Raw genomic sequence first — 23,166 nt, forward strand, 5'->3', positions numbered from 1 at the left:
TGAATGACTGTGACGTGCTTCAAACTCCTAGCAGGCGGGGCGTTAGTGACAGACGCGAAAGAATCGATGGATTCTATTCCGGCTTGACCGAGAACCGACAGCTGAATTCCGCTATGCTGTGACAGAGCATATGCTATCGCTTTCACTGAGAGGATGGGAGGTAGCCATTGACAACGGTGAAACCCTACACAAGCTTGCCATGGAAAGGAATAAGAAGGATTGGATGAAGACAGTAGGAAAGCAGAGAGACGGAAGGGAAGGCATCTTCATGCACTTATCTGAAGTTCCTACCAATGAATTACATAAGTATCTCTATCTTTATCTTATTGTTTATTTTCGTTCATCATCATATCCATTTGAGTTTGCCTGACTAAGATTTACAAGATGACCATAGCTTGCTTCATACTAACAATCTCCGTGGGATCGACCCTTACTCGCGTAAGGTTTATTACTTGGACGACCCAGTGCACTTGCTGGTTAGTTGTGCGAAGTTGTGTAATGCCATGGTACTGAACTACCAAGTTTTTGGGGTTCATGACCGTGGATTATGAGAGTTGTGAAGAGTATTGTTCACAATTTCGCGCACCAAATACCTTACGTGAGTAAGGGTCGATCCCACAAGGATTGATGGATTAAGCAATAATAGCGTTTGATAGGATTAGTTAGATAAGCAGAAAAGAGTGTTTTGGTATTCAAAGCACATTAAACAGCAAATTTGGAATATTAAAGACAGGCAGATAAATAAGTTGGGAATAAAATATTGAGAAAATAGTTAAGGTTTCAAAGATATCTATTTTTCTGGATTGATTTTTCTTACTAATTATTTTAATCATGCAAGATTTGATTCATGGCAAACTATATGTGACTAGACCCTAATTCTTTAAACCTTTCTAGTCTCCTCTAAAATTCATTAACTGCCAATTCCTTGGTCAATTAATTCCAATTAGAAGGTGATGATCAATTTCTAGTTTATATACCAAAAGAATCCTAATTATCAAAAAATAAAGGGATTATATGTCACATATCCCGTTAAATACAAACAATTAGAAATTCAGTATAATATGTTTCAAGCTGTTGTTCAAGTATAGAGCTTTTCCAAGTTATACAAGAACTCAATTAGAACATGGGTCATACTTCCGTTCCACCCAAATTCATAAAATAAAGAGCGAAAACAATTACTGAAATATAAATCAAAACATGAATTAAATTAGAAAAAGCAATAAAATCAATCCATACACATAGACAGAGCTCCTAACCTTAACAATGGAGGATTAGTTGCTCATGGTTTAGAGAAGAAAAATAAGGGTTCTGGTAAAATGTACAGTCTTCCTTTCTGATGGCATCTAAGTTCCTATTTATAACTAATCCTAATAAATTTAAAATCTAATTATCTAAAATTAAAAATAATATCTTTTTCTAAAAATAAGATTTGAATTTAAATTCGAATTAATTAACAAGTCTTCAGCTGATGGATGGAGACCACTTGATTTGTCCATTCTGCAGCTTCTAATCTGTGTTTTCTGTGCTGGAAACTGGGTCAAAACAGCCCAGAAATTGCCCCCAGCATTTTTCTGCACGTGGCGCATGTCACGCGTACGTGTCAGTGACGCGTACGCGTCAATGGTATTTTCTGCGAGTCACGCGGATGCGTCGATTGCGCGCACGCATCGTTGAGCAAATCTTCAATTCACTCGTACGCGTCAGTCATGCGTACGCGTCGCCATGGATACCTTCAAATCACGCGCACGCGTCAGGCACGTGTGTGCGTCGCTCCTCGTAGCCATATCCTTTGATTCTTGTGCTGTAGAAACTCCATCAAATCCAGCCGAATGCTACCTAAAATAAACAGTATTGCGCAAAACTCAAAATAGCATCCATAGTGGCTAAAATATAATTAATTCTTGATTAAACTCAACAAAATCCATGCAAATTCACTAGGAAAAGATAGAAAAGATTCTCACACATCACAACACTAAACTTAAACTATTGCTTGTCCTCAAGCAACCAAAACTAATATAAGCTTATGATATGAATTTGCATGAGAATGAGAGTTTGATTAAGCTCGTGTCTCGTCTTATAGTGGGTTTACAACTGCAATCCTGAATAGGTTTGGCATCTCACTCTCCTTTGAATCAGAAGAATGTTAATGTCATTCGGAATTAGAATCCGGATAATATCATGAATTCTCTGATCTTTTATATTTCAGTTTAATCCTTGAACACAGCAAAATTTACTTTAATTTATTTTTCTTTGGTGCTTTGCACCTTGAGCCTAGCCGTGACTTTAAATATTTTGTCTCAAGAGTTACTTGACACAGAAACACCACAAGCACTTAACTGGGGAACTCTCTTTGAGTTCTGATTATTTTTTCAGTTACTTCCAAACAGTAGTGCTCAAAGCCTTTGGCATACTCTTGTTAAATGCACTTGATCTCGACTCTAAGTGTTCTGTCTCAAGGATTACTTGACACAATCACACCACAAGCATATAACTAGGGAAACAACTCTTTGAGCTTTTAATCATGTCTGACCTCCCTAGTCATTGATGCTCAGAGCCTTGGACCTTGCTTTTATTTAATTATTATTATTATTTTATTATTTTTTTCAAGGATTAAATTTTTCTAAATTTCAGAGAAGTCATAATAATTCTCTAAATTCCTGTTCCTTATACATCAACATCCCTTGATTCAAATTCAAATATGCACTGTTCATATCATGCATTCAAAAATCACAGAAAATACCACCACCTTTAAGTAAATCAGACTATTCTTAAAATTAACTCAATTTCTCATGCAATACATCACTTCTTTTTCTTTTTTTTTTAGATTCAAGTTCAGTGAGTGGTACATGAAATATCTTTTCAGCATTAAAGCAATTAAAAGAAAACTAAACTAGTCCTAGGATTCTAACTAATAAAGGATCATGCAACAAACAAAGCAAAATAGCAGAAAACCAGAACGTAACATAGAAAAAGAGGGAAGGAATAAAGGAAATGAAAGAAACTCAACCACCTTAGTTATCCGAGCGGTCGTTTTATTCTTCAGGTTGTGCTCCTCAGTGAAGATGATTCGCTTTCCTTTTTGGTGCCATAGGAATAAACAGAAAACTCTTAAGTAAAGCGTCAACACCAAACTTAAAGGTTTGCTTGTCCTCAAGCAAAGAAGAACTGAAAATAGAAACAAATAGTGAGAGAAAAGAAGAATATAAAGATAAAAGAACAAGAGAGAATTAGGATTGGAAGAGAGAGAAAGAAAAGTGAAATCTGTGCAGCGAAGGCGACGGTACGCGTGCAGCACGCGTATGCGTGGGTCGCGAATTTTCTTAATGACGCGTTAGCGTCAGGCACGCATCCGCGTGCCATGGGTTTTGTGCGATTTGCACGAAGCCAGCCGCGCGCACGCACAACTCTCTGTTCGAGTGGCTTGGGACCCAATAATTTCATACGATGCGTTCGCGTGACCATTTTTGCAATTCACGCGCATGCGTCAGCAACGCGTTCGCGTGAGTAATTTTGTGCCTCAAGCACGCTTCCAGTCCCAAGCCAGCATAACTCTCTGCCCAAACACTCCTTTACGTCAATTTTGCAGGTCACGCGGATGCGTCAATGACGCGCACGCGTACGCGCGGTCATGTTTGTGCGCCAATCATGAGTCCAGCGCCATTCTCACGTAACTCTCTGTCAATTTTGTTTTTCACGCACACGTGATTGACGCGTTCGCGTCAGTGACGCTTGCGCGTCGTGTGCTCTCTTCTTTTTTTTTTTAGCTTGAGGTGTTCGGTTCCTGTGATAAAATAGCTGCATGATCAGAAAATTAGTAAGAACTCAATAAAATAACTAAGAAAACTACTACTACGAAAAATTGCTAAGGATACAAATTTATCGGGTTGCCTCCCGACAAGTGCTTCTTTAACGTCACTAGCTTGACGGTCAGCTCTGCTAGTTCAGCTGATGAGTGGACCTCTGGCGATCAATCTCGCCTCCAAGATAGTGCTTCAACCTCTGGCCATTCACTGTAAATTTCCTGTCAGAATTCTCTTCTTGTATTTCCACATGACCATACGATGAAGCTCTGGTAACCACAAACGGTCATGAGCATCAAGATTTCAGCATCCCGGGAAAGAATTTGAGCCTTGAATTATATAGAAGCACTCTTTGTCCTGGCTCAAAGACTCTGATGGAAATCTTCTTGTCATGCAGTAGCTTGGTTCTCTCCTTATAGAGCTTGGCATTCTCATAGGCTGAATATCTGAATTCATCAAGCTTATTCAGCTAAAGCATTCGCTTGATTCCTGCAGCTTCTGAATCAAGATTCAGATACCTAATTGCCCAGTAAGCTTTATGCTCCAGTTCAACTGGCAAGTGACAGGCTTTGTCATAGACCAACTGATAAGGGAACATGCCAATGGGAGTCTTGTACGTTGTTCGGTATGCCCAGAGAGCATCATCAAGCTTCCTTGACCAGTCCTTTCTTGAAACACTGACGGTTTTCTCTAGAATTCTCTTAAGTTCCCTGTTAGAAACTTCAACCTGTCCACTTGTCTGAGGGTGATAGGGGGTTGCCACTTTATGACGGACTCCATATCTCTGCAGAAGAGAGTCCAGCTGTCTGTTGCAGAAATAGCTTCCTCCATCACTAATGAGTGTCCTTGGATCACCAAACCGGCTAAAGATATATCTCTGAAGAAAGCTCATTACCACTTTGGCATCATTGGTGGGCAAAGCCATAACTTCCACCCATTTGGACACATAGTCAACTGCCACTAGAATATAGTTGTTTGAATGTGAGGGTGGGAAAGGTCCTATGAAATCAATACCCCACACATCAAACAACTCAATCTCAAGAATTTCCTGGTGTGGCATTTCATGGTTTGCAGGGAGATTTGCAGCTTTTTTACATCTGCCACAGTGCTTCACAAATGCTCTTGAGTCCCTGAAGAGAGACAGCTTGTAAAACCCGCTTTGAAGGACTTTTGTAGCTGTCCTTTCACCACCAAAGTGGCCTCCATAATCAGAATCATGACAGTGCCAAAGAATCTGCTATTTTTATTCATCTGGGACACACCTCCAGATGATTCCATCTGAGCACCTTTTAAAAAGGTATGGTTCTTGCCAAATGTAGTACTTTGTATCAGTCAATAGCTTCTTCACTTGTTGCCTACTGTACTCCCTTGGGATAAAATTCATGACTTTATAATTTGCAATGTCTGCAAACCATGGTGCCTGCTGAATGAGGAACAATTGCTCATCCAGAAACGTCTCAGTTATAGCTGTGGGTGGTTGTACTCCTGCTTCAGGCTCAATTCTAGAAAGATGGTCAGCTACTTGATTCTCTGACCCTTTCCTATCTTTTATCTCAATATCAAACTCTTGAAGGAGCAACACCCATCTGATTAATCTTGGTTTAGAATCCTGTTTGGTTAGAAGGTACTTCAAAGCAGCATGATCAGTATAAATAATAACCTTAGAACCAAGTAAATAGGACCTGAACTTATCAACAGCATACACAACAACTAATAATTCCTTTTCTATAGTTGTGTAATTATTTTGGGCATCATTTAACACACGACTGGCATAGTAAATGACATGTACAAGCTTACCATGCCTCTGTCCTAAAACAGCTCCTATAGCAAAGTCAGTAGCATCACACATTAATTCAAATGGTAGATCCTAGTCAAGGGGAGCTATAATGGAAACAGAGGTAAGGTTTGCTTTCAGAGTTTCAAAAGCATGCAAACAATCAGAATCAAAGACAAAAGGAACATCAGCAACCAAGGAGGTTGCTTAGAGGTTTAGCAATTTTAGAAAAATCCTTTATAAATCTTCTATAAAATCTTGCATGACCCAAGAAACTCCTGATTGCCTTAATATTAGTTGGTGGTGGTAATTTTTCAATTACCTCCACCTTTGCTCTATCAACCTCAATTCCCTTAATTGAAATCCGGTATCCAAGAACAGTACCTTCTGTAACCATAAAATGATATTTTTTCCAATTTAAAACAAGGTTTGATTCTTGACACCGTTTCAAGACAAGAGATAAATGATTAAGGCAGGATTCAAAAGAATTACCAAAAACAGTGAAGTCATCCATAAATATCTCAATAAACTTTTCAACCATATAAAAAAAAATTGAAAGCATACACCTCTGAAAAATTGCTGGAGCATTGCAAAGTCCAAAAGGCATTCTTCTGTAGGCAAATACTCCAAAGGGGCATGTGAATGTTGTCTTCTCCTGATCTTGAGGGTCCACTGTAATTTGATTATATCCAAAATATCCATCTAGAAAATAATAAAATGCATGACCAGCTAACCTCTCAAGCATCTGATCAATGAAAGGCAGGGAAAATGATCATTCCTTGTAGCAATGTTGAGCCTCCTGTAGTCTATACACATTTTCCATCTAGTGACGGTTCTTGTGGGAATAAGCTCATTCTTTTCATTCTTGATCACTGTTATCCTTTCTTTCTTGGGAACTACCTGCACAGGACTTACCCAAGGACTATCAGAAATAGGATAAATAATTCCTGCTTCCTATAGTTTTATTACCTCTTTTTGGACCACCTCTTTCATGGTTGAATTGAGTCTCCTTTGTGGTTTCATAACTAGTTTAGCATCATCTTCAAGGAGGATCTTGTGCATACACTTGGTTGGACTAATCCCCTTCAAGTCACTAATGGTCCACCCAAGAGCTGTTTTTATACTCTTAAGCATTGAAATAAGCGCCTCTTCCTCTTCAGGCTTCAGGGAAGAGCTGATAATCACAGGATATAAGTCATTCTCACCCAAGAACACATATTTCAGAGAAGAAGGTAAGGATTTGAGCTCAAGCTTGGGGGCTTCCTCCTCTGCTCTAGGCGTGTGAACCATAGTCTTCTGGAGTGGTGAATTATCAACTTCAACTAATTCATACTCAGAGATGGGATCCAGAATGTCATCAAGCACCTCAGCTTTCAGTACCTCTTGAACAAGTGGTTCAATAACATCTATTTTCATACACCCTTCAGAATCATTGGGGTGCTTGAGAGCTTCAAAAACATGAAGGACCACCTGTTCTTCATTGACCCTCAGGGTTAATTCATCGTTTTTTGTACATCAATCAGAGCTCTACCTGTAGCTAAAAAGGATCTACCAAGTATAATAGAGGATTTTACCTCCTTTTCCATGTCTAATATAACAAAATCAACAGGAAAGATGAATGGTCCTACTTTAACAAGTAAACCCTCAACAACACCCACAGGTAATTTAATAGAAAGATCAGCAAGTTGAAGAGAAATACGAGTGGATTTTACCTCCTCAATTTGAAGCTTTTTCATCACTGAAAGTGGCATGAGATTGATGCTGGCTCCAAGGTCACATAAAGCTCTCTGAATGGTGACATCTCCAATGGTGCAAGGAATGACAAAGCTCCCTGGGCCTGTCATCTTCTCAGGAAGGTTGTGTTGAATAATGGCACTGCATTCCTTGGTTAACACCACTATTTCTTGTTCCTTCCAGTTCCTATTGTGGGTCAACAATTCTTTCATAAATTTAGCATAGAGAGGCATTTGCTCAAGAGCCTCTGCAAAAGGAATGTTGATCTGTAGCTTTTTGAAGACATCTAAAAATTTAGAAAACTGTTTTTCTTTGGAAGCCTTCTGAAGCCTCTGAGGGTATGGCATTCTTGGCTTGTATTCAGGAGCCTTTGGCAAGGTAGGATAAGTGTCAAGAGAATCAGGGTAGGGTTGTCTGCACGCTTAGGAGGTGTGCGCTCGACTTCTTCCTTCTTCTCCTCTGGGGTTTCTTTTTCAACTAATTCTTCATTGGCCTTGGTCTCAGAACCAATTAATTTACCACTTATCAACTGAATAACCTTGCAGTCTTCTCTTGGGTTCACCACTGTATCACCTGGAAATGTGCTTGTAGACCTCTCAGGTAATTGCTTGCTTATTTGGCTCATTTGTATTTCTAAGTTTCTAATGGAGGCTCTGGTTTCCTGCACGAAACTCATCATCATCTCTCAATTAGAATCTTCTTGGGATTTAGAGTTTGCCTGATGAGGTGGTTGTTGTTGTTGAGCTTGAAATTGGCGGTTATTGTAATTATTCTGTTGGAAGCCGCCCTAAGAATTATTGTTGAAATTTTGAGGTCTTTGAGATTGGTCTCTCCACCCAAAATTTAGGTGATTCCTCCACCCTTGATTGTAGGTCTTAGAATAGGGATCATTGTTGGGATTTCTAGTAGCACTCCCCATGTAATTGAGCTGTTCAGAAGAAGCTTGAGCATAATCATAATTATCATTCAGCACAAAATTACCTGTCATGTCATAAGAGGCTTCTTGAGGGGGATTTTGGGTGTTGATAGCTGAGACATGCATGCCACCCATTAGTTGAGTAAGTAGACTTATTTGTTGAGACATAAGCTTGTTCTGAGTAAGAAGAGCATTAATAGTTTCTACTTCCATGACGCCTTTCTTCTGAGGAGTCTCAGAGTTCACAGGATTCCTGTTAGAGGAGTATAAATATTGGTTGCTAGCAACCAATTCAATAAGCTCAATAGTCTCCTCCGGTGTCTTCTTCTTGTGCAATGAACCTCCTGCAGAATTATCTAGGCACATCTTGGACATTTCACCCAAGCCTTCATAAAAGATGTCTAGTTGAGTCCATTTGGAGAACATGTCCGGAGGGTATTGCCTAGTCAGTAGCTTATATCTCTTCCAAACTTCATACAGAGTCTTACCATCCTTCTGCCTGAAGGTCTGAACCTCCATCCTAAGCTTAGTCAGCTTCTTTGGTGGGAAAAATTTTGTGAGAAACTCAGTGACCACCTTGTTCCAAGTATCCAAACTCTCCTTAGGTTGGAAATCTAGCCATAGCTTTGCTCCATCCCTCAGAGCAAACGGAAAGAGCATGAGTTTGTACACATCTGGGTTTACTCCATTTGTCTTCACAGTATTACAAATTTGCAGAAAACTAGAAATAAACTGATTTGGGTCTTCGTGGGGAAGACCATGATACTGGCAATTTTGTTGCACCAGGGTAACCAGTTGAGGCTTCAACTCAAAGATCTGCAGTAGGAGAAGAGTAAGAGCCAAGCACTCTCCTTTGCTCATTCCCATTCGGGTTTGCCACATTGGCATTATCAGTATTATTCAGATCCATAGTAGATTCTGCAGCCTTGTAAAGTCTTGTTTATTGTAAACGCTGCCTGAAAGTCCTTTCAGGTTCAGGATCAAAGTCTAAGAGATGTTCTTTGTCTCTGTTTCTGCGCATAAACAAAAAAAAAAAAACAAAGAATGGGAATCTCTACGTCAGAGTGCAGAGAATTCCTAGAGAGGTAACCTGTGTAAAAAAAATACAAAATAAAATAAATAAATAGATAGAAAAAAAATAATAAAAAGGTAACACCAAACTTAATTTCAAAAATTAAGAAAAATATTAGTGCTATTTATTTATTTAAATTTTTTTTGAATTTTTTTTAAAATAGAGTTTGATAAAATAAAAAATAAAACGCATAATCTAAGCAATCAAACAACTCATAGTTGTTAATCTCAGTCAATCCCCAGCAACGGCGGCAAAAACTTGATGCGGTATTTGTAACCCACTAACTTACTGGCAAGTGCACCAGCTCGTACCAAGTAATACCTTAGGTGAGTAAGGGTTGATCTCACGAGGATTGATGGATTAAGCAACAATAGCGTTTGATAGGATTAGTTAGACAAGAAGAAAAGAGTGTTTTGGTATTCAAAGGGCATTAAACAACATATTTGGAATATTAAAGACAGGCAGATAAATAAGTTGGGAATAAAATATTGAGAAAACAGCTAATGTTTCAGAGATATCTATTTTTCCGGATTGATTTTTCTTACTAACTATTTTAATCATGCAAGATTTAATTCATGGAAAACTATATGTGACTAGACTCTAATTCCTTAGACCTTCCTAGTCTCCTCTAAAATCCATTAACTGCCAATTCCTTGGTCAATTAATTCCAATTAGAGGGTGACGATCAATTTCTAGTTTATATGCCAAAAGAATCCTAATTATCCAAAAATAAAGGGATTATATGTAACGTATCCCGTTAAATACAAACAATTAGAAATTCAGTATAATATGTTTTCAAGCTGTTGTTCAAGTATAGAGCTTTTCCAAGTTATACAAGAACTCAATTAGAACATGGGTCATACTTCTGTTCCACCCAAATTCATAAAATAAAGAGCGAAAACAATTATTGAAATATAAATCAAAATATGAATTAAATTAGAAAAAGCAATAAAATCAATCCATACACATAGACAGAGCTCCTAACCTTAACAATGGAGGATTAGTTGCTCATGGTTCAGAGAAGAAAAATAAGGGTTCTGGTAAAATGTACAGTCCTCCTTTCTGATGGCATCTAAGTTCCTATTTATAACTAATCCTAATAAATTTAAAATATAATTATCTAAAATTAAAAATAATATCTTTTCCTAAAAATAAGATTTGAATTTAAATTCGAATTAATTAACAAGTCTTCAACTGATGGGTGGGGATCACTTGATTTGTCCATTTTGCAGCTTCTAATCTGTATTTTCTAGGATGAAAACTGGGCCAAAATAGCCCAAAAATTGCCCCCAGCATTTTTCTGCGTTTTTCTGCACGTGGCGCATGTCACGCGTACGCGTCGATGGTATTTTCTGCGAGTCACGCGGATGCGTCGGTCGCGCGCACGCATCGCTGAGCAAATCTTCAATTCACGTGTACGAGTCAGTCACGCTCACGCGTCGCCATGGATACCTCCAAATCACGCGCACGCGTCAGGCACGCGTGCGCGTCGCTCCTCGCAGCCATCTCCTTTGATTCTTGTGCTGTAGAAACTCCATCAAATCCTGCCGAATGCTACCTAAAATAAACAGTATTGCACAAAACTCAAAATAGCATCTATAGTGGCTAAACTATAATTAATTCTTGATTAAACTCAACAAAATCCATGCAAATTCACTAGGAAAAGATAGAAAAGATGCTCACGCATCAGCCATGTTATACGATCACCGTGAGTCTCTCTACCGCCGTCCAAGCTGCCACCAGAAGGATCCACCACAGCCTCCTCTGTTCTTGTCTTCGAATCAGTACTGCCTTTTTCCAGTTTCAATTCTAATTCTGCTATTTCTGAATATGTAACTCCTCAGTCCTTACTCTACTTCCCTGTTTGCTAATGGAATTATCATAGGTAATAGTATTAATGGTACTAACAAGCCATTAGAGTTGCTGCCGCTGCTGAAATTAACAAAAAGGGAAGGGGGTTACCGTGTTTAACCTATGTGAATTTAGCTAGTCGAGGTAGGGACACTTTTCTTAAACTTATTTTACCTTCCAGAGTTGTTATAAATCGATATTAATGTGTAAGATATATTTTTGTGATGTCGTAAGTCTTATCAATTGAATTGAGTTGCTTTGGATGAATGAGATTATTAGTTTGATTGATAAACTGATCAATTGAAAAAGTTGGATATTTGGATTAATTGATTGATGTTGTTAAAGTGGTTTTCTTTGAATTATTAGAGAAGATTTATTATTTCCTTTTAGGTTAATTTTGGAAACGGTTTGATTTTAGAAAAGATTTAATATTGAAATCTGATTTGATATTAAACCCGATTGGATATCGGAATTTGATTTTAAAATAAATTTGGGAAGGACTTGATAATTGAAAACGGGTTATTTATTGAGAATGATTTGCTATTTTGGAAATGATTCAAAAAGTGTTTGAGAAATGGTTTGGTTTGAAACTGTTTGAGAAGATTGAGAATTCTTAACTATTGATTGATGTTGTTGGTTGAAGTCAGTTTAAATTGTGATTTTTAGGATTGGTTGATTGAATTATGGATTTTGCAATTTCCTTGGATTGAGTGTTGTTGTGATAATGGTTATTAGAAGTGATTTGACTGATTAACAGGCGTTTGGTTTGGTTGGGACCCGAAAAGGGTGGCAGTGTCCGAATTTTAGAGGAGATGCTGTCGAAATTTTATAAAATTGGAAGTTTTATTTGAAGTAACTAATCAGAAAGATTTATTTTTAAACATTATATGTTTTAAGATTGATTTATCTATCAAAGAAATAATTGTGTTTTGAATAGGGATTGTTAATGAATGGGATGAAAAGAAGGATGATGAAGATTGTTGAGGATTTTCTTTGAAATATGGTTTTTGAACGAATTTGGAAATGAGATTTGAATTGATGAATGATTATGATGTTGAGAATGTTGAGATATGAACTTTGAATTATTCATTTGGCTTATGAATTTGAAATATTTGAGATACGAGGTTCCCTGGATTAAGTGCCGTGACTTGCCACCACGTGTACCAGGTTGAAAACTCGATACTCTGTTGACCCTACGACGTAAGTGTGACCGGGCACTATATAAATTCCCGGGAATGTTACCCCCATTGAGCAATATTGATTATTTGAGAAAAAGCTATGCATAGACTCTTGGGGATGCACGTCGGGGGATAGTCTAAGGACAATTCAGACTTGTTGGATTGACTGGATAACCGATAGATAAGTCTCATCAGCCATAGGACAGGCATGCATCATATGCATTTGTATGCTTTGCTTGGGTTTGAACTTGTTTTGGTCTACCTAATTGCTAAACTGTTCTTAACTGCTACTTGGAACTATTTGCTGTAACTGCTTCCTACTTGTGCTTTTCTTGTCTGTCTTGCCTGTGTTTGTCCTGGTGTGTTACATTTGAGAATGGACTTTGGTGCTAAATTAATGATTGTGTTGTTTGATTGCGTAGTTGATTTCTGATTGAGATTTGCTTATGAGAAAAGAAAGACTTTGGATTTCTAAAAATATTAAACATTATTTCTTTGAAAAGGTTTTGAATGACTAGTTATTGGATTTTAAAAAAGGATTCATAAGGCAATGATAATCACTAAATCTGGAAACAGTTTTCTTATTGAATATCTTCTTATGACAACTTTGAAACTCCGTGGTGAGATCGTGTGGTTAGGTTCTCAACCCCCTATAGCTTTACCTTTTCAGGAACCAGATGAAGAAGCATTAAGAAGAGTTATACTACATTTGGTTTATTTGTTGTTGTATTAATTGGATTATTTTCTCCCCTTGTCTTTGTTATTACAAGTTTGTAAGAGGGATAGAAATTGTATGTTTTATACGTATATTATATTGAATTATTATATAAGGAGTCTTGTATATGAATCTATGCCTGCTTGTATTTTTCTTAAAGTAAAGTATTTATTTCTGGTTTTCAAAGAAATCAACGAAACAGTATCGAGTCACAGGCTCCTATTCTAGTATTTAGTATGTAAAGTAGTCGTAATACTTCTTGCTATCAAAGTAGCGCAGCCGGACTTCTGATAGTGAGGGTGTTACATTAAAGTCACTCATTTTTAAATCAATTATATTTATTTAATTATAAATTTTATTAAATATATACAAATTAAAAAGATAAACAAAAAAATTTATTAATCACAATTTATTTTTCCTTTTCATGATTATATGATATCTATTAATATTATTTTTTTAATAAATACATGTAGTATATAATAATAGATAAAGACTCACGTGCAGTTATCTTCATATGAAGTTGATAGTTGAAAATCTTTAGATGATATTTAGTCAAACTTGTCATTAACCGGTTTGACCAGTAATCCATCGATTGAACCAATAACTCAATGACCCAGTAATCAGGGACGGACCTAGAGAGGGGCGAATAGTGGCCTCGGCCCCCCAAAATTTTTAGAAACTATATTTATATATGAGATATGTATTTAAAAAATAAAAAATATTATATAATTTAGTATTTTTATATGTATTATTTTTCACTATGTGATAAATTTATGTCTTAATTATTTAATTCATTAATATTTTTTACTTAACTAATTTAATATCATACCCTCAAGTTTTTTTAAATTTTAAATTAGTTTTTATATAATAATCTCTATATTTAATTAAAAAATCATTTGCTTATTTTATATTAACATATTTAAAATTTATATTTTGGTAATCACATTATGTATTTTAGATATTCTTTTCTTATAAAAAATATTTATTTTTTTCTAAATTTACGTTTGTTGAAAAAAAAACTTTTATAAAAATATCTTATATCTTATATTCTATAAAGGTATTGTGTTTTTTAAATAATTAATAACACTACAAGAAAATAGAGTTTAAAATTCGGTCCCTTCATATTAAATTTTCTGGATCCGTCCCTGCCAGTAATCTAACCGATTCGATCACCGATTCAATTTTGATAACTATGTTAATACGTGAATATGATAATTTAAAAACGTAATAACGCTTCATAGAATATTACAAAAAAATTACTTTCAAGGATGATTAAATTATTAAAAGAGACTATTTATTTTTATATTATTGTCTATCTATACCAAAATTTAGTTATTATCTATCCTTAAATATTTTTGTATAGATCTTTCTTAAATTTAAATAGAAAAATATTAGGGGACTAAATATTTTTTAGAGTAGGTTAGAGAGACTAAAAAAGATAGAATTTATTTTATATAACATTTATTATTAATTATAATAATTAATAAATATTAAACAAGACAAGTTCTAATTATTTTTAAAATATTTCTATATTTTTATCAATATTAGTTAATATTTAATTAATATTTTATTTTTATATTATTAGATTTAAGGTTTAGAATTTAGTATTTAGATTTTAAATATCACCTAAATATTGACTAAAAATTACAAATTTTGTTGATTATATAATGTTATTCTTTAAAATATGAATGGTCTCTTTTAATGATTAATCCTTATTATCGGTTTTTAAGACTCTGTTTAAAAGTGAGATTGAAACTAAGAGATAAAGATTGAAAGATAGATATAGAGAGATTTAGATAAAATTAGGTTCTTATATTATATTTAGTGTAGAGTATATAGGACTAAATTATGACTTAATATCTTATTTGATTTAAAATAAATATGGAGATAAAATAAGAATATTTACTGAAATATTATAATTATTAAAATAAGAAGTCAAGTACAACTTCCACATATATTAATCTTTAAATAACTATTTTCGCTCTTTTTTCTTGACACGAGTAATCGTAACATTTCGGATTTTTAAAAATTAAATAATTAGTTATATTAAATTTGATTAATTAGATTTTGAATTTTATTTTATAATTTAATTCTCTCTAGTTCATTTCGATGCAATGTGACTTGGTGTTATCTCTTTCTTGATTGCTTGCAGTGAAATTCTTTGTTTCGAACTTCTTCTTAAAAAATGGTTCAAATATTTTTTTTCTTTCGACCATATCGTATCGTTCATATATATCTTTGCTTGATTATGTTCCTAGTTGTTACTTGAATATTTTGAAACATTCAACTTTGTCATTGTTCATAAATTTTGTACTCCTTGACTTGACCTTGAATTTATTTTGGCGCGACAAATAATCTCTGACTCCTTGAAAACATTGCCATTGGCTTTGGCTGCCTATATTTGTGAACCTTGTATTCCTTTAATTCAACTTGAATTTGCTTTGAACACTACAAAAAAACTGGTTTAAAACAACATTGTTATTAGGGCGGTTCTTTATAAATGCCATAATTTTCTTTATTTTCGGTGGTACATGTTGTTGTCATAACTTTCTTGTTGAATATGGCAGTTTTTGTGATTTCGGCGGTTAGAACCACCGCCGATATATTCTTTTATTAATTAAAGAAAAACCTCATTTATGCAAACCTAGCTTAGCAAGTAGAGTGCGCGAGAGTGAGTTTTCTCCTCCGGTGATGCCTCTTCAGAGTTCACAGCTTCCATTGATGGGATCTGCGTTCTCACTTCTAGGTTTGTATACAAAATTCTCATTTCATTTCTTTTTCTCTAGAATGCGTTAATTACCTCTTCTCTCTCTCTCTCTCCCTCTCCCTCTCTCTCTCTCTCTCTCTCTCTGAGTAATGCATCTTCTTCTCCAAGATTTTTAGATCTGTTGCGGCATGGAAACCCGACGCAGAGGTTTTAGATCGAATGCTCTAGATGAAAGAGTGATTAGTGTTGCTGCGTACGAGAAAGTGTGAGTGATGTGAATGATGAACCCTAATCTCTTGTCGCCCTTCATCTTTCGCAGCTATCGTTCATCTCGTCATTGTTTCTCATCCCTCACACCACCAAATTAGATCTGCCAAAATTTTTGATGGCCTCTTTGATTGGGAATTCATCGTGAAATGGTTTTGCACTTTGATTTTTCTGCTTCTTTTCTTCCTTCTTAATACCTTTCATTGATTGTAATTATGCAGATTTTGATTTTCAATTTTGCAGTTTATCTCCTTTTGTTTTTCAGCAAATCATTGATTAAACAATCAAGGAATCGGATCAATGTGATAAGGAGAAAGAGAAATTCAGCAAAGAAGTTTCTTAAGCGAGACACCATTGATCTGCTTGCAAATCATTTACAGGTTGCTTACAATAGAGTAATTGATTTATTTTTTCTGCTTTTGTTTCATGAAATTTAGAAAACATGTATGCATAAACTAAGGGTTTTATTCTTTAATTGTACTTACTTTCGCATAGAATTAGTAAACCACGGTGTTTGATATATGAATTACTATAGTTGTTATTATACTGAGCTAGGACCAAATACAAAGTCTGTGTCTATTTTAATATTTTTAATCAATTTTTAGTATTGAAACTATTCAAGTGGATTTGGCATGTTATCACACAAGGCTGTGCACCTGATTCAAGGCATAAACGAGCAAAAGGCAATGTTTCTGATTCACAATGCTTAATTGCTCAGATAGTTGTTGTTGCTGGATTAATTTCTATATTTTGAAATATGAACTGGTTTCTAGTCTTCCACATAGTCCAACTAAGAAAGCCTATTAAGAACTATGAACACTATTCCATTTAATTGTAGCGAAAGAGAGAAAATCCAAATGAACTAGGTTCACCAACTTTTACTATGTACTCATGTACTATCTCTTATTTACTATCCCTTATTTACTCCGTCTTATTTACTCTGTGATGTCCCTCATTAGGTTCATAGTATCTTCTATAGCAGCAGTCCATGAAAGGATACTTAGGATATATGATGTCCCTCATTAGGTTCACCAATTCAGCTTGATTCTTAGTTCTTTTTGCTTTTGATGCTGCAGTCCATGAAAGGATACTTAGGATATATGATGACTTTGTCTGGCCTTTGAATGTGAGTTTCTATCCCTGAATAGTTTAACAGTATTTGATATTCAGGGTCTAATGTAAGCAACTATCAGAGAAATAAATCTGAGGCAGAGGATCAACCTGATTATTATTTAGGGTCCAATGTTCAGGAAGATCTAAACCATCAAATCTGCAAAAGCCAGTGTAAGACTGACAAAAGAGGTGTCTTCTCTTTTATATGAACATAGCTGCTTCTATTATGAGTGATAAAAATAATATGTTACGTTCATGATTCATCAAACTAGGTTGGTGAAGGGTACTTTTTCTCATATTTCTACTATAGCAGGTAGTAAGAAACAAGACGCCGAGAAACCCAAAAGGGAGCATGTTGTTGCAGCTGAGCATTGCCAATATGCAAATCCTTTTGACTTTAAAGAAGGTGGCAAATCATTTTATACTAGGAGTGTTATTTGAGTATTCTCTTTATAGAAATGCTATGGATTCCTTCACTTTATTTGTAAAAGTTGCCTAAATTTATTTCTTTTTACACTGCTTGTGGTAGCAGGATTTTTACTTGGTGATTAATATGAATGAAGGCAAGGAAGCTTCTAAATGAGAGTATAGGGAGGTTAATAAAAAGAAAAGAAAGTGGAGAGCTTGGTGGAGGGTTATTGGGAGAATTGCTGGAAGCGAAAGGAAAATACCAACTCTCTGATTCTCAGGTTTCTTATAATCTCATTGGTGTTATCTTCGCTGCACATGACACCACTACAACTGCTCTTACTTGGCTTCTCAAATACTTGCACGACAATCCCAATTTTTAATGCATTAAACCAATTTATTAATATATGTTTATGTTTTAATTTTCATCAGGTAATCCAAGAAACGTTGAGAAGTGCAAGCATACGACAGTCATTCACATTCAGAGAAGTAGTGGAAGATGTGGAGCTTCAAGATTACTACATTCTCGAAGGCTGGAATGTATAGGTCTGCACAGAGAATTTCTTGTTCATTTTGGGCCGAGAGTTGTAGCCTGTGGAGCAAAAGACGAATGGGGTTCAGAAGAGATTGTTTTCTGGGTGAATCTTGCTCAGAGGCTACTACAGCAAGTTATTGATAAGGAGAAAATCTGGTCAAGACTGACAACTTCCAAAAGTTTTGAGGCAAGTTACATGCATCTCTGAAGACAGCTTGGTTTAACCTTTTTGAATTCATACTCAGTTCAACTGAGTACACATAAGTCTCACAGCTAAATTACCATAGTCAGACCTATACTTTGCTTGAAAATGCACTGGTATACAAATTCTTATTGGTTGATAGAGTTATGTTCCAATGTTTCTGACCTTAGTTTAACTGTGTTGAGATCCACAATTCATGACATTGTTCTTGAAATTTTTATTTGGTTAGATTTTGAAACAGAAAAGTAGTTCATAATGTCTAGATTTATTTATCTATTTAATTTTAAATGTGGAAAAATGTACGAACTAAGTTTACTTAATATGAAAACTAAAATTTTATGAAGGACAGATCTTTCTTATAAGTAAAAAAAACGATGAAGAAATGAATTAATTTGAGTATAGCAAAGCTAAATCATCTTCCTATCATGTATTTACTTTGTCGTAACAGAGAGCTTCAATAAATCTTTTTCATGGTGCAGGTTTTGGAGAAGGATTTGGGCTATATTTGGATTCTTTATTGCTTCAATAAATCTTTTTCTTCTTGATAGAAGATAATGAACAAATGCATTGTAGGTAAAAAGAAAATGCGACAGGTCTACCAATCTAATTTTATTTTTTCTCTTTATATTATTTGAATAGTTATATATTGTTTTTAATGACATCTTTTCTTTGTTATAATTTCAATTTATAACAGCCGGCTTGATAGAAATTTTCTGACAGGAGAGGTTCTTACAAATCTTTGTAAGAGATGAGTTTGGATAATGAAAATGGAGTGTTGGAGCATAAAACAAAGATGTTGGAGCAAGTTCCTGGGATGAAACTCACAGAAGAGACCAAGAAACTAAGGCAGACTTGTTTTAAAGTTAATTACAAAAGGAGGAAACTTTTGGCCTCCAAATCTTATTCATCATCACTTAGCTAAGCAACTTATCTTGTATATTCATATTCTAAGTAGTAAAAACAACACTTATTAGATGGTTTAAATACATTATTAGATATTAACATAGTTTAGGGAACTGGATGGTAGATTTGACTGATTAATGTTTATTGTAATGCTTGTATTTTGAAAAATTTAGTAAGGCAACATTTTGTATAGGAGTTATTACTTTTGATTTTCAATAATAAAAAAATTATATATTGTATTAATATTTTTTTTATGAGTTATATAATATTTCATTTATGGATTATGATTTTTTGCTATTATGAAATTTTAATCATAAAATTATTTATTTAACGCAATAAAAATGACGGTAAAAATTGTTTTTTTAAACGATAAAAAATGTCACTATCAGGGTAAAACGGCGGTTCAAAAATGCCATTTTAACCAACCAAAACGCTACTGTCAGGATAAAAATGGCGGTTCAAAAATGCCGTTTTAACCAACCAAAATACCACTGTCAGGGTAATAATGGCGGTTCAAACCGCCGTTTTAACCTATCAAAAAACTGCCATTTAAATCCTGAAAATAACGGCGGTTTGAACCGCCGTTTTAACCAACCAAAACGTCAATCTGTCAGGGTAATAATGGCGGTTCGAACCGCTATTTTAACCTATACAAGAACCGCCATTTTAACTCTGGAAATAACGGCGGTTTGAACAGCCATTTTAACCTATTCAAAAACCGCCGTTTTAACCCAGGAAATTGTGGCGGTTTTCAGGAAACCGCCGTAATAACCAGAATGGCGCCCAGAATTACGGCGTTTCTTGGGGGCGCCATTTTCGGTAATAATAGCGGTTATAACCTCCGTAATTACCTTAAAAAACCGCTATTTTAACCTTTTTTGTGGTGGAATTAATATGCTACATTTTCTTTTATTATTCCTATCAAAGTTCTTTGCCTCAAATTTATTTCGTAAGGTACGGTTTTACTCTTCTTCCGGTACACTTCACTATCTGTATATCATTGTTTGATTGCAATTCTATTCATCCTTCTAAATTCTTATGACCATTATCCGTGATGTTCAACCTTTTCTTTCTAAATCTTGGATTTCCTTTGTTCAAACTTGAGCTTAATTGCTAAAATTCCAAGTCCTCGGATTTTAAGATTTAATTTGCATTAAACCTATCATACAATTTTTGCATCACACTACACTTTTTATTAATTTTCATACAAAGTAATTTTTTTTATGTTTAAAAACTAAACGCGTAAAACCTTTCTATTTCTGATATGTTTGAGAGTGAAGTTGATATCAATCTTTTTTTATCTTATATCAATTTTTTTGAAGACGAAAATTTTTATGAGTGGAGTAGAATGTAAGGCCCAGATTTTAAAAATTAAATAATAAATTATTTATGATTTATTTTATTTATTTGAGAACATATTTTCAGATATTTTATATTAATTTAGTACTTTCTTATTATTGATTTAAAACTTTAATGATTGGAAAAAATGATTAAGAGTTTTATCTGCTTTAATTTGATTAATTAGATTTTAAATTTTCTTTTATGATTTAAAAAAATTAATTTAATTATCTCTAGTTATGGAATTAGAGTAATTATTTGAAAATAAATTTGTAAATTAATAATTAAATAATATTTTTATAGATATTATTATTGGATTAAAATTAATTTTTAATTACTCTATTACCCTTAATTTTATTAAAATTATTAAACTATCCAAAATCTCCAATTTCATACACAAAATCCAAATTCCCAAATCAAAACCCTAATTGACATTAACCCTAACCTAACAATCACCCTCACACCCTTATCACATTAGCACTGCCTCACTGCCACCCCAACCCCCTTTTTCTCACACTCTCACCAACAGCTCACAAACACCAACACATACACATGGTAAAGAGAGGAGAGAGCACGGAAAAGGGATCCAAGAGAGGGAGGGCACTGCGCCTCCACCAGCCATCGTCGCGCCATGTCTGTCGCGCTTTACTGCCGGTCACTACTGCTGAATCGCCATTAAAAATAGAATCATGGAGACAGGGTCATCAAGACGCGAAGAGAGAGAGTCCGCGAGAAGAGAGAGGCCGCCCGCGTCCTGTCGTCACCACTGGAGGGAGGCCGTTCACGTCTAGCTCACCGCGGCTGTTGCATGGCCATCATCGTGCACCGTCGTCGAGCCCTAAGCTATCGCCATCGCACGAAGCAGAGAGAGTGAAAGACACGATGGGAGGATGAGGGAGGAGTTGCCGTTGCTGTTGCTAGTGCTAGCCGCTAGAGCCATTGTTGTCGCTGTTGGAGCTAGCCCCTACGGAGCATTCTGTCATCATCAAACTTGAAAGGGGATGTCACTGCCGTTGTTGCCGGTAGCACTGTTTCTGTTTTACTGGTTCTAATTTCTTCGTTTATGAGACCTGTAACATTTTCTTCCTTACTCTGTTACTATTTTGTTCCTCTATCATATTTTTGTCCTAATTATATTAGCATATTTTATTCTAGTGTTGCCAATTTATCTCCTAAATAATTATGATTAGTTTTGAGATCGTTGTTGCTGCTGCTCCAAGAGAAAAGTTGTTGCTACTATATGAATTAAAAACAAACAAACGGTTTGTTACGTTTAATTACCAAGTTTCAACTAACTGAGGTAGGGTTTTTTTTCAAAATTAAAAGTTTTAATTTAAGAATAACCAAAAGGCTCATTGAATAATTGCAAATAATTTACAAGAGTTTAGTATTACTAATTGATGACAATTTGTTGAATTGTGGTTGAATGGTGTTCAATTGGTGTTGTTTGTTAAAATGAAATATGAATTGAGTTTGGATTGAGGCTGTGAATGTTGCTGGAATTTCTACTCTTGTTAATTTCTTAATTTGGTTGTTGATTTGAGATTTATTTGATAATAGTGAGCACTGTTGCAGTGATTAGGGAAATATTGTTTGTTGAATATGCTAATTCGATTTGGATATTATTGTATTGAATGTCGAAGCGAACTGTTGGTTATTAAATTAAGTTAAAGTAAGTTGATTATTGAGAATTATGCTGTATTGATGTTTGTGGAATCAGATTAGTGAATTGTTGAGAATGAAGCAGTCTGTAAGGGTGGTGAAGTCGAATGTTAAATGGGAGGTCTTGTTCGAGTTTTTGTAAAAATATACAAAAAGGTGATTTTGATTTGAAAATCCGACTTAGAAGCTTATTTTGAGAAATGTTTCTAATATGTTGAGAAAAGAATAGGTTTACATATTTATACATATTGAGAAAAGGGTTTAATATTGAAAAGTTTGATTTATACTTCTAAAGTAAGGAATGACTTGGATTTAAAACTGATGGGAAGAGTTTGAGAAAGCGTTGGCTTGATTTATTGGTAATAAATGGAGAGTTGAAAATGATTTTGATATTGAACTTAGTTAGCTTTCAGATTTATAAATGTTTTGATAATGGATATGGTTTGTTGGATTTATCAATGATTTTTGAGAATTGAAAATGGCTTGGTAGGGACTCTGGAAGGGTGGCATAGTCCGAATTTTAGAGGAAATGCTGTTGAAATTTTTATAAAATTCCAAGACTTTGTTTAAAGCGTTATTTAAAAGCAAACCTGATTTAAGAATATTATTTGATTTTGACTTATTACGGAAAGAGTCTTATTTTTTTTAGTTCAATTTATTAAGAAAATTATAATGTTTTAAATTCAATCTTTTGAGAAGAGATTTTGCTTTAAGTTATGATATGAGTTCGGTTTGTTGAGAAAAAGAAGGAAAGAAAAGAGAACACGACACGTGTGATTATGAAATGATCAAAAGGTCACAAGATAGAGGGTGACGGAAAGTAAATAGTTATGGTGCCGATATGAAAATGTTAAGCCGGATTTGTATGCGAATAACTGTGCAAAAATACCCGTTAATGTGGAATGGCTTCCAAGAACATGGGTCACATGCTTCAGTTAGAGAATCAACACCTGCAAGTACTTGTAGAGGTCATGTTCGGCATACTTCAGCA

General features: G+C 34.9%; 1 long non-coding RNA gene across 4 annotated transcripts; it reads left to right on the forward strand.

Moving 5' to 3' along the window:
• The first annotated feature begins 15,930 nt into the window (after positions 1-15,930).
• On the forward strand, positions 15,931-18,252 carry LOC107485103 (uncharacterized). 4 transcript variants are annotated; one of them, XR_008008534.1, is made up of 6 exons: positions 15,931-16,166; positions 16,258-16,394; positions 17,171-17,316; positions 17,441-17,533; positions 17,660-17,816; positions 17,968-18,252. It is a non-coding gene; the product is annotated as an uncharacterized LOC107485103 (long non-coding RNA). The 4 variants fall into 4 exon arrangements; XR_008008535.1 differs by having other exon boundaries at positions 15,931-16,394; positions 17,438-17,533; XR_008008532.1 differs by having other exon boundaries at positions 15,931-16,394.
• The last annotated feature ends 4,914 nt before the right edge of the window (positions 18,253-23,166 follow it).

This window comes from Arachis duranensis, chromosome 4 (genome assembly GCF_000817695.3).
Source record: "Arachis duranensis cultivar V14167 chromosome 4, aradu.V14167.gnm2.J7QH, whole genome shotgun sequence".
NCBI classification, from domain to species: Eukaryota; Viridiplantae; Streptophyta; class Magnoliopsida; order Fabales; family Fabaceae; genus Arachis; species Arachis duranensis.